The sequence below is a fragment of the Nannospalax galili genome, unplaced genomic scaffold, assembly GCF_000622305.1.
Source record: "Nannospalax galili isolate Female #2095 unplaced genomic scaffold, S.galili_v1.0 scaffold637, whole genome shotgun sequence".
Taxonomy (NCBI): Eukaryota; Metazoa; Chordata; class Mammalia; order Rodentia; family Spalacidae; genus Nannospalax; species Nannospalax galili.
In genome coordinates this window covers 1036226-1051117 of record NW_008340411.1, presented here as the reverse complement: position 1 = coordinate 1051117, position 14892 = coordinate 1036226, and the positions used below count along the sequence as shown (strand labels likewise).

Here is a 14892-nt window from a genome sequence, read left to right as displayed (position 1 = left end):
CACAACTGCCTGTAATTCTAGTCTAAGGGATCCAATACCTCTGTTCTCAGCAGGAACCTGTACTCATATGCACATACCCCCCCCCCACAGACACACACACACACATATTAAAAATAATAAAAATAAATCTTTGAAAAAAGGTAGATGTTACTGAGCACTTGCAACTCCTGCAAAGGACAAGGATTTGATTCCCACAACCCACATGGCATATCATGACAGCCTGTAACTCCAGTTCCAGTGATCAGACACCTGGCCTCTGCAGGCACTGGGCACTTAGTACACATACAAAAAGACATACATAAATAAAAATTTTAAATGTGATTTTTTTTTTTTTTTGAGACGGTCTCAGTGTATAGCCCTGACTGGCTCTGCATACCTCTACCTCTGAGTGTCTGGATTAAAAGCATGTGCCACCATACCTATCAAAAGTAAATCTTAATTTTAAAAGAATTCATTGTATTTTAAATGAAGTATTTCATATTAAAGGTATGCCGGGTCATTTAGAAATTACATAAAAATTTCATGTTAACCAGAAATTTCTCTTTCTAGCTTGTCCTAATATATAGATAATATGTTCTGTAGACAAAACCTTTCAGTTAGTATTAGATGAATATCGTGCAGGCTTTATAACATTAGCATTTCTCTGTATACTGATGTTACATGCAAAATATTTAAAGTAATTTAATATTTATTTAATTTTATCTGTATGAATGTATTGTCTGCATGTATGTGAGTGCACCCATATCATGCAATGCTGCAGAGGTCAGAAGAGGGCTTCGGATTCCCCTGGAACTGGAGTTAAAGCTGCCATGTGGTTGTTGGGAACTGAACCTGGGTCCTCTGCAAGAGCAGTCAGTGCTCTTAACCACTGAGCCATCTTTCCAGCCCTTAATGTAATTCTTAAAAAAAAATCTAGATTTTTTTTTTTAATTAGTTGGTCATGGTGGTGCAAACCTTTAGTCCTAGAACTTGGCAGGCAGAGGCAGGTAGATATCTTTGAGTTCAAGGCTAGCTAGGGTTACAGTGAGACCATGTCTCAAAAAAACAAGGAAAAAAAATTTTTAAGCTAATTTTTGCAGTACAGTACTGGGGACTGAACTCAAGGCTTTGTGCATACTGAGTGATTGGTCTATCACTAAGCTATATCTGCAGCCTGTTTTACCAGTTTCATTTATGTGAAGTCAAAGGTCCTGCTCGACCATGTCTAGCTTCACTTGGAAACATAAATGAGATGTTTCCTCTGAGTTGAACCTCTTTTTTGTAGACTGGACACTGGTTCAAGTCCATCTTGTGGGGTCTCCATGGCCTCCCTGTACAAGAGGACAGGTGACTGACCACAGATGTAACCATCTTTTTTAAATGTTCAAATTATGACTTCTCTTTTGCTTTTGTGTGCTTTAAAAATATTTTTTATTATTTTTATTTTATATGAGTATATTGCATGCATGTATGTAAATGCACTCATGTCATGCAGTGCCCATGGAGGTCAGAAGAGGGCTTCGGATTCCCCTGGAACTAGAGTTACGGATGGTTGTTAGCTATCGTGTGGTTGCAGGAAACTGAACCCAGATCCTCTGCAAGAGCAACCAGTGCTGTTAACTGCTGAGCCATCTCTCCAGCGCCTGCTGTTGTGATTTCTAATAACACCTCACTGTATAGCCCAGTTAGCACTTCTACTTCAGCCTCTCAAATTCTGGGATTAGGATGTGTGCCACCACACCAAATATGACTTCTATCCAGTGGATTAGTATTCCTCAAGCAAAGCCCTTATAGTAACATACGGGGAAAAAACAATGTATATTCTTGGCTGCAGTTGCGAACCAAATTAGCAATGCATGGGACCAGTTAGGAGCTTAGTTGTATAGAAGTTCAAAGGCAGTTAGGAATGGTTTGTTACTTGTTCTTAGCGACCCAGGTTCCCTCCACTTTTGGGATATGGGCTTCATTTTTACATAGACCAAGCACTACAGACATTTAATCACATCATTTTTTTAATCTTTAAAATACTTTGGTTCTTTGAGAATTTCATACAAAGCATTTGGACAATGTTCACCTACATCTCCTCCCCTTAATTCCTCCCAGATTGGCCCTCACCTTCCTGTTCCCTCCAATTTTGCGTGATTTTAAAAAAACAAACCATCAAGTCTCTTTTGTGCTGTCCGTAGACTCCTGGGTGTGGGACCATCCACTGGAGTGTGCCCTACCAGGGGCATATCCTTAAAGAAAACTGACTCTCCTACCCCTAGAAGCCATCAACTGTCTATAGCTCCTCAGGGATGGGAATGATCATGCTATTTCTTAAAGTGTATTTTTCATTTTATGCTAATGTGTAAATTTTCTTGATTATGTAGTCTGAACCATTTTGTCAGAGGACAAAAGTGAATTTATAATCCTGTTTTGGGTAGTCTCTGAGTGAGCCTTAAGGAACAGTTATTTCCAATGTCTTTCCCATGTTTAAAAAAAAAAAGGGGGCTGGAGAGATGGCTCAGCAGTTAAAAGCACTGGCTGCTCTTGCAGAGGACCATTGTTTGGTTCCCAGCACCCACATGGCAGCTAACAACCAGTTTCAGGGGATCTGATGCCCACTCTTGGCCTCTGTGGGCATTGCATGCACATGATAGACTTATATGCAGGAAAAAAATTCATACACATAAAATCAAAATTTTAAAAATTTTTATGTGTTTGTGTGTATTGCCTGCACGTAGGTAAGTGCACCCGTGTTCTGCAGTGCCCTCGACGACAGAAGAGGCTATTGGATCCCCTGGGACTGGAGTTACAGACAGCTTCCATGTGGGTGTTGGGATTCGAACCCGGGTCTTCTGCAAGAACAGCCAGTGTTAACCGCTGAGCCAAAATTTTTTAATTAAAAAAAAAAATGCATGGTGGAAGAATGATAGCTGAACCACTTTTGGAAAGGTGAAGATGAAGCTCAAAAGCATGAGGAAGGAACAGGGCATACTACATCTTCATACACCACAGTTTTTTTCTTTGCTCTAAAGCCATTTTCATACTCTTAGTAGACAGGATAATATTTAGTATTAGAAAATATAAAAAGAAAACCTTGCTGTGATAATGACCTAGAGCATACCATGTTAGAAACAAGTTAGATTTTTATTTTACATAGAATGTAAAATACCAACATTTGCTTATATATCCTTCTGAAATTAGAAATCCACCTGGAACCATTATCAACTATGTATAATATATCTGAATGTCTTCTGAGGGAAAGAAGAACTGAATGTTTAAGTTGAGGTGCACATAAAAATGGCAATATCTCTAACAGTCCACAGACAGGTACTAAATTTTCTTCATTTTAAAGACTAGGAAAATGGGGGCTGGAGAGATGGCTCAGCGGTTAAGAGCACTGACTGCTCTTGCAGAGGACCCAAGTTTGATTCCCAGCACCCACATGGCGGCTATGAACTGTCCTCAATTCCAGTTCCAGGGGAATCCGAAGCTCTCGTCTGACCTCCGAGGCATTGCATGACACGGGTGCACTCACATACATGCAGGCAATACACTCATACACATAAAGTAAAAATAAATATTTTTTAAAAAAATAGGAAAATGACACTGGCTGTTCTTGCAGAAGACCCGGGTTCAAATCCCAGCACCGACATGGCAGCTAACAACTGTCTATAATTCCAGTCCCAGGGGATCCAACAACCTCTTCTGACATCCACAAGCATCGCACAACACGGGTGTACTTACCTACATGCAGGCAATATATACACAAAATAAAAATAAAATTTTTTAAAAATAAGAAAATGTAGTCTGAACAGTCATACTTCTAGTAAATGTCAGTGTCAAGACTTTTTACATGGACTTAAGTGAGTTTAGAGTTCTAATGTTTTATTGTTTTGTAAGTATTCTGCTTGTACATATGTATGTGTACCATGCACATGCCTGTTGCCCTCAGAGGTCAGAAGAGGGCATTGGATCCCCTGGAACTGGAGCTAGAGATGGTTATGAGCCACCATGTGGGTTCTGGGACTCAAACCTGGGTTCTCTAGAAGAGCAACAAGTACTTTTTTTCTTTTTTGAGACTGGGTCTCCCTGTAGTCACAGCTGGACTGGATTCACTATGGAGACCAGGCTGGCCTTGAACTCAGAGATCTGCCTGCCTCTGCCTCCCAAGTGCTAGGATTAAAGGTGTGCGCCACCACGTCCAGCAAACAGCAAGTTTGACCCCTGAGCCATCTCTCTAGTGCCTAGACCCTATTTTAAAAATTATTTTTGAGACAGGTCTCACTATGTCACACTGGCTGACCTGGAACTTGCTGTATAGAACAGGCTGGCCTCATTCAGAGATCCACTAGCCTCTGCCTCCCAAGTGCTAGGATGAAAAGCATACTCTACTAACCCAGCATACACTACTAGCCCTTGTTCTGAGCTAGTAAAATTGTTCCTCCCTCAAGTCCTTTGTATAAAGTGGTATAGTAGTTGCATATTACTTATGTATATCCTCCTGTATTTTTCAAGCCATCTCAAGATTACTCATTTTACCCTTGAATATCATGAAAGTTACATCCTCAAACTCCTCCCAGTTGAAAACCCATGTATAACTTGATTTTTCCTGTGTGTGGCATGCAGGTGTGTATTCATGTTTCTGCATGCATATGGATACAGTGTGTACATGTATGCACATGCATGTGGAAGCCTGAGCCTGATGTCAGGAATCATTTTCCACTTTATTCATTGAGGCAGGGTTTGTCTCATTCAAAGCCAGAGATGGCCTGCTTATTTTGGGGATCCCGTCTCCACTTTCCAAGGCTGGAATTACGGGTGTGCTGCCATACCACCTGGCATTTACGTGTGTTTCTGGGGATCCACACTCAAGTCCTCAAGCTTCAGCAGCAAGTACTTAACTGCTGACCCATCGTTCCAGCCCCATGTATGACTTTCGACTTCCCAAAACCTCAACTACTGACAGTCTGCTTTTGCCTAGAAGCCTTGCCAATAACTTAGTAATTAACAGATATTTTGCATATCACATTCTATACAGTGAGACATGCATGAGAGATCATGTTAGAGAAGTAATATACAGGAGAGAAACATGGAAGTGACTGGCATAACAGGACATTTTAATGGCCACTCACACTGGAGCTCACAACAGTAATAGGTGGCTTTGAAAAAGCCCAGTATGCACTGTATATAGTTAATTTTAAAGTTATGATCTAATACTTGAGACAGTTTTCACACTTATTCACTATGAATGATATCAGATGTGGCAAGTATATTTAGCTTTTTAGATTTGTGCATATCTTGAGGCTGGTGAGGTGAGTGGTTAAAGGCATCTTCCCACTGAGCATGACAGTTCGAGAACCCTGGAGTCCATGTGATACAGAACTAATTCCTCCAAGTTGTCTTACCTCCACATGCACACCATGACATGCATGCATCCACATACACAAATGTAATAGATTTGTGTGTTCTATGGTAGTAAATTATAAGACTTGCCTTCATATATCATATATGATGTGTGTAATTTTTTTCTCAATTTTTTAATATTTCTTGGCTTTTTTTTTTAATCTTTTTGAGACAGGGTCTCCCTGTAGCTTCAGCTGTCCTGGAACTCACCATGTAGACCAGGCTGGCCTTGAACTCACAGAGATCCGCCTGCCTCTGCCTCTGCTGGGATTAAAGGCGTGCACCACCATGCCCAGCTATTTCTTGGCTATTTTGTGCATTTTTGAATTATTGAATATCATTTAGAAAAAATATAAAAGTGAATCTTTGTAGCCCAAACATAAGCTGTTCAAGGATCAGCTGAAATGCCTAGTAACAATGTAAAAGCATACTTGTTAAATAATCTAATTATTATGTTGTCTTGTTTATGGAATAGCAAATGTATTTGTGAGGCCACTGGTGGGCAGGTTATAGCAAAGTGGGGGAGGGAAGGACTCAGCTATAGGTTTTAGTAATCTCTAATGACAGTCTTAGCTTTTGGATTAGTGAAAGCTAGTAATCTGCTAAGAGTGCATAGCAAGGTTTTGATAGTCACAAGGATATTAGATCTGACACAGGTGTGGACAGTAAATGGCTTTCAAAACAAAAAATAGCCCAAGGTAGTCTGGCTCTGGTATGCAGTGTTAACTCTCCACAGTCTTAAAGTGCCAGAATGACAGGTGTATGTGCCAACATGCTCAACTACCACTTTTCCCCATACATCTTCTGTCTAAAGTTGGTTGAATCTACAGATAGCAAAATCACTGATGTGGAGAGCTGACTGGGTTTTTTTGGTTTTGTTTTGTTTCTGATACTGGGAATTCAACTCAAGGCTTCCAGTATGCTAGGCAGATCTGTTTACCTTTGAGCTCCTGCCAGTTCTTACCTCCTGCATAAGAACAATATTTTCATTAGACATGGTGGTGGACACCTTTAATCCTAGCACTCAGCAAGCAGAAGCAGCCAGATGTTTGTGAGTTCAAGGCCAGCCTGGTCTATATAGCAAGTTCCAGGCCAGTTGGGGCTACATAATGAGACCCTGTCTCAAACAAGCCAAACCAGTGTTTTTATAAGTGTAAAAAAATGAATATGGAAATATCTCCCCCTACATAAAGATTATATGTAAACTTAAGTGGCATTTATTGGTACTAAATTACGATAGTTATGTTTAGTTTTGAATGTTTTTGCTTCTAATGTCAATATATTACTATAATAATGTATAAACATACTTTAAAGTAAGAAAAAGAACATTAGATACTAATAGAATTATGTTATTTAAAAGACTGCAATCCAGACTTCCAGACTAGTTAAGTATCTAGTGTGAAGGTAGACAGCCAATTAAAAGACATGCCCCTGAGTAATACAAGAGAATTGGTTGTGTTAGAAATAGTCTCTAGGGTGGTTAGAAATATGTTAAACTCTTCTATATATAAACATATATATAAATATATATATAGTGTGTGTGTGGTATTGACACTAGAGTAAGTACTTTTAAAAATGTAATAGTTCATAATCAATAGTGTGTCTAATTCTAGGCTTAAATAAATAAAGGTATAGCAAGGGAGAAGGCCATGTTCAGCTTGCTTTATAGTACTATTGTGAGCACCAGGAAAATAGCTCTCCCTGTTTTCACTGCCACTGACCTGTGTAAATACTTCTGAATTCCCTGGTAAGATCTGAGTACAAAGTGGGGCACTGTGAAGAAATGGGACTACTTCTGACATTGGGCTTAATAGGTCCCCATAGAAAGGTTAGGATAATTTTAATGTTTTCTAATGTCACCTGAGGTTTTATTTGGGATGTTAATCAGAGGTTTGCCTCACTGAAAAAATAAAAGCAAAGATCACTGTTTAAAGAAACGTGAACCAGGCTGGGATCTCATTTGTGGAGCTCCACATTCCAAGTCATTTGCTTTTCTTTTCAGTTGTAGAAATATGATGGAGGAAAATGTTGTTTAAAATAGCATAAATGTGTCATATGTTCACAGTAAAGGAGCATTTGTATAAATATTTGAGCTTAATTAAATCTCATGTAAAAGTTTTTTTTAATGGTGCTGAATCCTTTCATTTTCTAAAAACAAAAGTTTTATGCAACACTAAGACTCTGCTGTCTTATTTGTTAGGACACTAATATAAGCCACTTAAACGTCCCCTTATCAATCCCCCAGTTAAAGATTAATTAATTCCACAAACATGAGTATCCTGAGTAAAACCTGAATCCTGCCCAAATCATCATCAGTGGTTCAGCAGTTTGCCAAACCATTCCTACACTTGTGTCACCACTTCAACACTTCTTAGTGATTTGTGAAGAAAAACTAAATGCAAGTACTACATTTTATAGTAGCTTGGAAATGTTGCTGTAATTTTCCATGATTCAGTGAAAAAAGCAAGCAAGCAAGCCTGTCCACTACTGCTCTGACGGCCTGATGTGGTCTTTGAAGGGCCTTTCTCCATTTCACGTAGGGCTGAAAAAGATAGATTAGCCTCCTGAATTCAGTTCCAACCACGGGAATAAGTGTTGCCTAAAATTACCATGGGACATGGTAGCATCTTTTCCTTTTTTTTTTTTTTTAAGACTTGAAAGACTATCAATTTATTTACCACACTCTTTCAACATTCGTACAACATAGCTCAAACTCTTCACAATTTATACAGTAGTTGTATATGCTCTATTTTTAACATATCCATGAGTTGACATCATGTAACTCACACAGCAAATATAATGCTTACTTGCAAGAAGTGAAACACATTTTGTATTTCCCATATCTCATTTATTGAATACAAATTCTTTCCATAGTTAAAAAAAGCCATTATTGGTATTAACACTCAACCAGAAGTTCATTATTTAATATAATGACTTTTGTAGAGAATGTATTTCTAGAGATTAAGGTACAGTTTGTAATTATATTTTGCAGTCTTCTTAAGACATGACAGCACTGGAAGCTGGAGAGAGAGCACAGCAGTCGAGAACACTGGCTGTTCTTGCAGAAGACCTGCGTTTGAATCCCAGCACCCACATGGCAGCTAACAACTGTGTGTAACTCCAGTTCTAGGAGATCTGACAGTCTCTTCTGTCCTCCACGGGCATTGCACAACATGGGTACACTTACCTATATGCAGGCAATAAACGCATACACATAAAATAGAAATAATAAAAAGATATGACAGCACTAATAAAAAGATGGTGGAAAGTACTAAATTAAAAACCATTAAGGGCAAGAAAGTTCCATTTCTTTTGTATTTCTAAATACAGTCTGGACCTTATTTTTATATCATTTTGTGGAACTCATGTATCTATATTTTCTATGGTAGCATCTTTTTGAGATCGAAACAGAAGGTGTATTGTGCCTGCATGAGTTTATGTGAATCATGTGTACAAGTACCCACAGAGGACAGGGCAGAGGGCATCAGATCCCCTGAAACTGGAGTTATAGGCATTTGTGAGCTACCATGTAGGTGCTAGGAACTGAACCCAGATTCTCTGCAAGAGCAATTAAGTGCTCTTAACCACTGAGCCGTCTCGAGCCCCACATGGTCACATCTTAAAAGTTATTTTGCTTACTATGTTTAAGTCTTTTGTTCCTTGGGAGAAAGATGTTCAGTTCTGTTTAGATAGTTTATATTAGATCCTTCACTTGGCCATTAGCCATCTTTGAGTTCATTCATTGGTAGAATAAGTATTGATTCAGGACCTAAGTATGTATTAGGCACAGTACTAGGAGTCAAGGTTGCAGAAATACTTATGGTTGGAGCGGCTCAGCACCTAAAGGGGAAGATGGGCTGGTATGTGTTTTGTGTGACTTCTTGAGGACAAGTGAAAAAATGTCTGTTTAATCCTACCCTCTGACAATAAACCAAAGGAAGGATTCTACCCAAGTCTAGCTTAATGAGCCAATGAGTTTATTGGGATTAGTGACTCAATGGCAGCTGCATCACCAAAAGCCCACCCAGTATGGGTGACAGCTCCCAAAAACTACATCCCTAGAGCTTTCTGCCCATTTTGTAGGCAGCTCCACTGAAGAGAATCTTTCATCAGCAATTGCTTGCTGCTTTTATAACCTTGAGGAGTCTTTTAAATCTTGTAATTTTTCATAAGCTTTTTGAGTCTTATGAGCCCCTTTCCAGAAAGCAATGTTTGAATTCCGAGGAAACAGCTACAGGGCAAGGTGTTAAGAGGCCAGATACTCTAGCCTTAGGAGGAATCCCAAACTTAGTATTGAGACAGTCAATTCTCCTACCTTGTGTTCTTGTCTTGCCTTCCTTCCAAGAATGAAGTGGGTGGATGGTCAGAAGGTGAAGGGAAACAAGGGGAACTTTATTTGCCACACAGGAGTAACAATTCAAGTACGAAAGTAGAAATTGGGACCCTCAAATGGCAGCAGAATGCCAATGAACACAGATGTTACAGCTCTCCTCAGCAGGCTTCAGAGGGCCAACTAAGAGAGGCTGCAAATGTTACAGCACAGCTGAGATTGTTGGTAAGTGTTATAGTGAAAGCTCTCTGAGGGCTTTGGGGTGCTAAGAGCATGACCTTGAAGAGCCAGTCTTCAGACATCAGGTCTGATGAGAGTCAGTGACCTGCCTGTCTCTGGCAGGTCTTGAAGACTAGAGTTGAAAGTCTGGAGTTGTTTTGGAGACTGGAGACAGCTGTAGGAATGAATTACCATCTTCAGTCAAAACATGAGTCTTGAGGCTGAGGCAGAAACAAGTCCCCCTTCCTGCAGCCACAGGTCAAGTCCTGGGGGCCGGAGCAGTGGGTGTCAGAGTAAGTTCCCAGCCTGAGGGTGAAGCCTCTGGCCTCATGAATCTTCAAAGGGTCTGTTCTCCTGGGAATCTTGAAGGTAGTATTCCTTTTCCCAAAAAGCATCCAGGAGCCAGCCAGACCCACCTGAGTCTTCCTTCTCTTCCTCCTCTAGACTGAGATCTCATAAGAACTATCCAGACTTTGCCTGCTCTAGTATATAGAGCCAGGAGGGCCCTGATTGGCTGAATATGCGTACATGAAAATAAGGTGCAAAATGGGATCAGTCAGGAAAGAGCTGTCAAACCTAGAGGTGAAGGGGAAGAACACTGAGTCCACCTAGAGTATTCTCTAAACCTGATTAGGTTGGTGGGTTGCTTCTGCCACTGGTAGAGAAACAGGTACTAGCTATCAAAAGGTTGCCCACGAGTTTTTGGTTGTTAGGAATGGGAATGTTCCTATGCAGCTGCTGCAGCAATCTCTGTGGGGAGCTTTCCCGCTTTAGCCACAGCAGCCTCCAATATGCTGGTCATTGTAGCTGGCTGCAGCCTGCTCCCTGCTCTGAATGTGCTGGGGGTCTCTTCATGTTTTGGTCCAGACTGAGCCTTTTTCACTTTGCTCCCTTTGCTGCCGGCTGGAATTGGTCAATGGATTGCAGTGACTGCAATAGGCTCCTGGCCCTGAGCTTGGGGCTGTTTAGAAAAAGCTCCAAATTCAGCTGGGACCTCTCCTATCAGTATGGCCCAGGAAAGACCTCCTGGAGACAGTAATCATCTGTTTGCCGAATACTAATTCCCTTTAATAAGCACCTGGACTTTGAAAGCAAGAGACCTCTTGGCACTTTCCTTGAGGAAGGAAAAAAAAAGTCAAAATTTTGCATATAGTTTCAAGCATTTACCTATTCTTTGAAGTCCAAATATCTCAGTGTAAGAATCTAAATTCATCTTGATAGTATCGGTCCAAATGAACTGTTTGTAGATTAAGTATCTCACTCTTTTCCTATTATAAAACTTTATTTAGCAGTGACTATTTTGTAATTTTCTATCTATCCCCTACCTTCTGTACATCTTTCATAATCTGATAGACTAGTTAGCAGTGTAAGCTTTTTTCCTTGCTACCCTATGTGTCACATTTACAATCCATTATGTTGTAAATGTTTAGGAAAGTTGTTGAACTTTGAAGCCAACTTTTTACAAAAAGGAAACGGTTTGAGTTTGTTTCCTATTTATTTAACTTTTGCCTAATTTTCATTCTTTCCTGAGAATTTTAGGCCCAGAATTTGTAATTTTTTAAAATTATGTATATGTGTATGTGTCTGCATGTGGGTGTGTGCATGTGAGTGCTGGTTCCGGTGCAAGCCAGAGGCGTCAGATCCCGGCAGAGCTGGAGTTACAGGTAGTTGTGAGCTGCCTGATGTGGGTGCTTGTTCTTAACCACTGAGCCATTTCTCTAGGCCCCCAAAATTGTGTTTTGGTTTTTTTTTTTACCTTTTTTCCCCCCTGGCCTAGAACTCTGAGTAGACCAGGCTGGTCCAGAACTCACAGAGATCCACCTGCCTCTGCTTCCCTCCCAAGTGCTGGAATCACAGGCATGCCCCATCATCCTGGCTGTTTTTTACTCTTGAAAATTGGTCACACACACACACACACACACACACACACACACACACTATAGTTTAGTACATGCACATTTGGGCCAGTAATAAATAGTTGTCATCACAATAGCATGGTACCAACTTAGCACTTCTTTGAAAATGGAGTCAGTCCTCTCAAACCCTGCATCTGCCTTATCAACTAAGTTTATGTAATATTCTAAATCATTTCAACAACGTTCACCATATCTTCAACAGTAGATTCTATCTCAAGGAAAACGACCAGTTTAAAGGTTGTCAGTCAACCTTTAAAATGAATTTAGGCCGGGCATGATGGCGCCCGCCTTTAATCCCAGCACCCGGGAGGCAGAGGCAGGCGGATCTCTGTGAGTTCGAGGCCGGGCTGGTCTACATAGTGAGTTCCAGGTCAGCTGGGGCTACAGGGAGACCCTGTCTAAAAAAAAAAAAGTTTAAGGTAGTGTGTGGACACTTAGCTGTGCATCACTTGCCTCGGTGATTAGGGATGACCGCTCGGAAATGACTGCTCCGGGATGGCGCTGCACAGAGGTTCCAGCTCAGAAGCGACGCAGGGAAAGCAAGGATGGACGCGGGCCAAGAGGCTGGTGAAGGCCAGTCTCTTCTAACACTCTCCCTCGGTCAGGCGGGTCCAGCTGGGGTCTGCCCGGCGGGGAGCCTGTCCTTCACTTCCTTGTAGCGGCCTGGAGCCGGACGGCCAGAGTAGACAGCTCACCACCCCGCTCGGCCTAGGGGGCGCCGCGACGGCGGGGGCGCGCAGGGCGGAGCTGCAGAGGCGCGCAGGGTCGCGGGTTTAAATCTCCCGCCGCGGAGCCGGGCTCCTCAGCTCACCGGTGCGGAGAGCGCGGGCTCGCGGCGGCGGCTGCAGCCGCGGGTGCGCGGACGAGCACCTCGCGGCAGAGCTTCGCCGAAAGGCGAAGACGGCGCGGCTACGCAGCGCGGTGAGAGTCCGGGTCTGGCCCCCTGTTTCCTTTGGGTGGTGGGCGGCCGGGAGGCCAAACCCAGGTTCCCATGGCGACGCCCGGATGGGGGCGCGGGAGCGCGCGGGGTCGCTGGTCCCGGGGCCTCGGGTCTCTCTGGACTGATCCTCAGGGAGTGGCTTAGGCGGCCCGGTCCCCTGTGGGGACCCGAGGTCAGTGTGGGGGTGGGGGAGAATTCCTTTTGAAAGTGGAGATCGCTCCAGCTGGAGGCAGATGCTCACAGCCTCGGGGTGCTCTCCTGCTGGCCGCCTTTGTACCGTGCTGTTCGCTTATTTCATTATCAGCGTATCGGGAGGATGTAGTCCTGAAACCACTTGCCAACCGCTATGGTACAAACATAACCTAAGCCACTGTTGGGTTTGGGGTGAGGCACGGAATTCATCACTTCAGGAGGGTGTCGGCGCACGAAGGCTCCTCTCCCAGGTGGTGACCTCAGTCCCACCAAAGGGATTCAGCTCCTGGAAAGGCAGATCTTCCAGCTGGTCTAATGTCTGACCGCTGACCTCACCTGGGCGACGATGTCAGCGGTCAGATACCTGATGCACTAAGAAAGATGGAGAAGGGGAAAACAATCCTCCTTGGCACCCTACCCGTGATTCTGTGTGCTTACCAGCAGACGGGGTGGGATTATTTTTCATGTTAATACATGATCTCGATGCACAGAACATAAAACCTGTTATACACTGAAGTAGCTTGTGGGGAAGATGACGTTATCTCTGTGGTTTGGGTTCTAAGTATTTCTGTATTGATATATTTGATTCTGGCCCAAGCAGTATGCTGTAAAGTGATACTACTTTAATCATCTTCACATCAATATTTATGTAGTAGCCACAGATACCTGAGTGAGAATTAATTATGTTTATTGGTCAAGTACACATCTCCTGATGGTAGGTATAATTTTTGTATAATAAATTTGAAATCATATTTGTTACCTTGCATAACATGCCAGTTTTCTTTGAACTTTTTGTATTTATTTTAATAATGCAAAATGGTTGTGCATGTAGCCATTGGAAACAGTTATGAGCAAGGCACTGTTCTAATTACCGGCAATTATAATCTCTAGGCAAATCATGATAACCTTAGAAGGGTACTGAGATCAACCAGTCTAAAGGTTAAAAACTGCAAACATGAGACTGGTTGAAAAATAGGAAGAGGTTTTTATTATAGATTTTATCATGAAAAAAAAAACAAAACTTGTTCTAGTGACTGAAGTAATGTTAAATGTATATATGTGAAGCATAATATTGTATTTTGTTCTATCCCAACAAACAAGTTTTGTGTAATATATACTTGAAGTAAAATCTTTTCTTTTACTCTTCACTTTTTTCAATATCCCTTTAAATTTTTATTATTTTTATAGCCTTTAACAACAACAGGTGGACTGTGTAAAGGACTTTAAAATATGTCTGAAAGTTTTCTCCTGTGGAACGGCTTTTGTTAAATAAGATCCATTCCCTCTTTATCATTTTGTCTTTTTCATTTACCACTTAAGTTTTGCCTTTTTTTTTCAGGTGACTATTTTTAAAAATTGTCTTAATTACATTTTGCCTTTTTCTGTGGTAAAACTTTCAGACATCTGTTTAGATCCAGTATTTATCATGAAAAGTTAGTACCTTCTCTATGCCTTATTTTACCATTATTGATCCATTTGTATATAACACTAAGAAAAGCTAAAAAGGCATTTAAAAAGCCAACATTAGCAAGTGTTAACATTTTGCCATGTCTTTTTCTGGTATTTTAATTTTTAAAAATGTTGTTTATGGTGCCGGAGATTGAAGCCAGGGCCCCTAAGCAATCTGTCACTGAGCTACATACCCAGCCCAAATACATTTTTAATATTATCATTCCAGAATTATAGTTTAGGGATTGTGATAGTTCAGGATTTCAACATTCTAGATTTTGGCATTTGGAATTCTCTTTTGAGAATATTGCCCAAACTCAGTTTTGATCAGGCATAACTTAGAGTTATTGTGGATTCAATTCCCAGCCACCACAGTAAAGCAAGCCATGTCATTCCTTTAGTTTCCTGGTGCATATAAAAGTTATTTTGTTGCTGTTTTTTGAGGCAGGAACTCCTTATTCTCTTCCCTCCACTTC

General features: G+C 41.3%; 1 protein-coding gene across 2 annotated transcripts in view; it reads left to right on the top strand.

Annotated features, from left to right (window-relative positions):
- The first annotated feature begins 12509 nt into the window (after nucleotides 1–12509).
- Nucleotides 12510–14892, top strand: part of Ica1l (islet cell autoantigen 1 like) — a 69431-nt gene continuing 67048 nt past the window's right edge. The window contains exon 1 of one of the 2 annotated variants that reach the window (XM_008835453.3): nucleotides 12510–12756. The gene's annotated coding sequence lies outside the window, so the exon portion shown is untranslated. The remainder of the gene's footprint in view (nucleotides 12757–14892) is intronic. The other variant, XM_008835452.3, reaches the window with a different exon arrangement.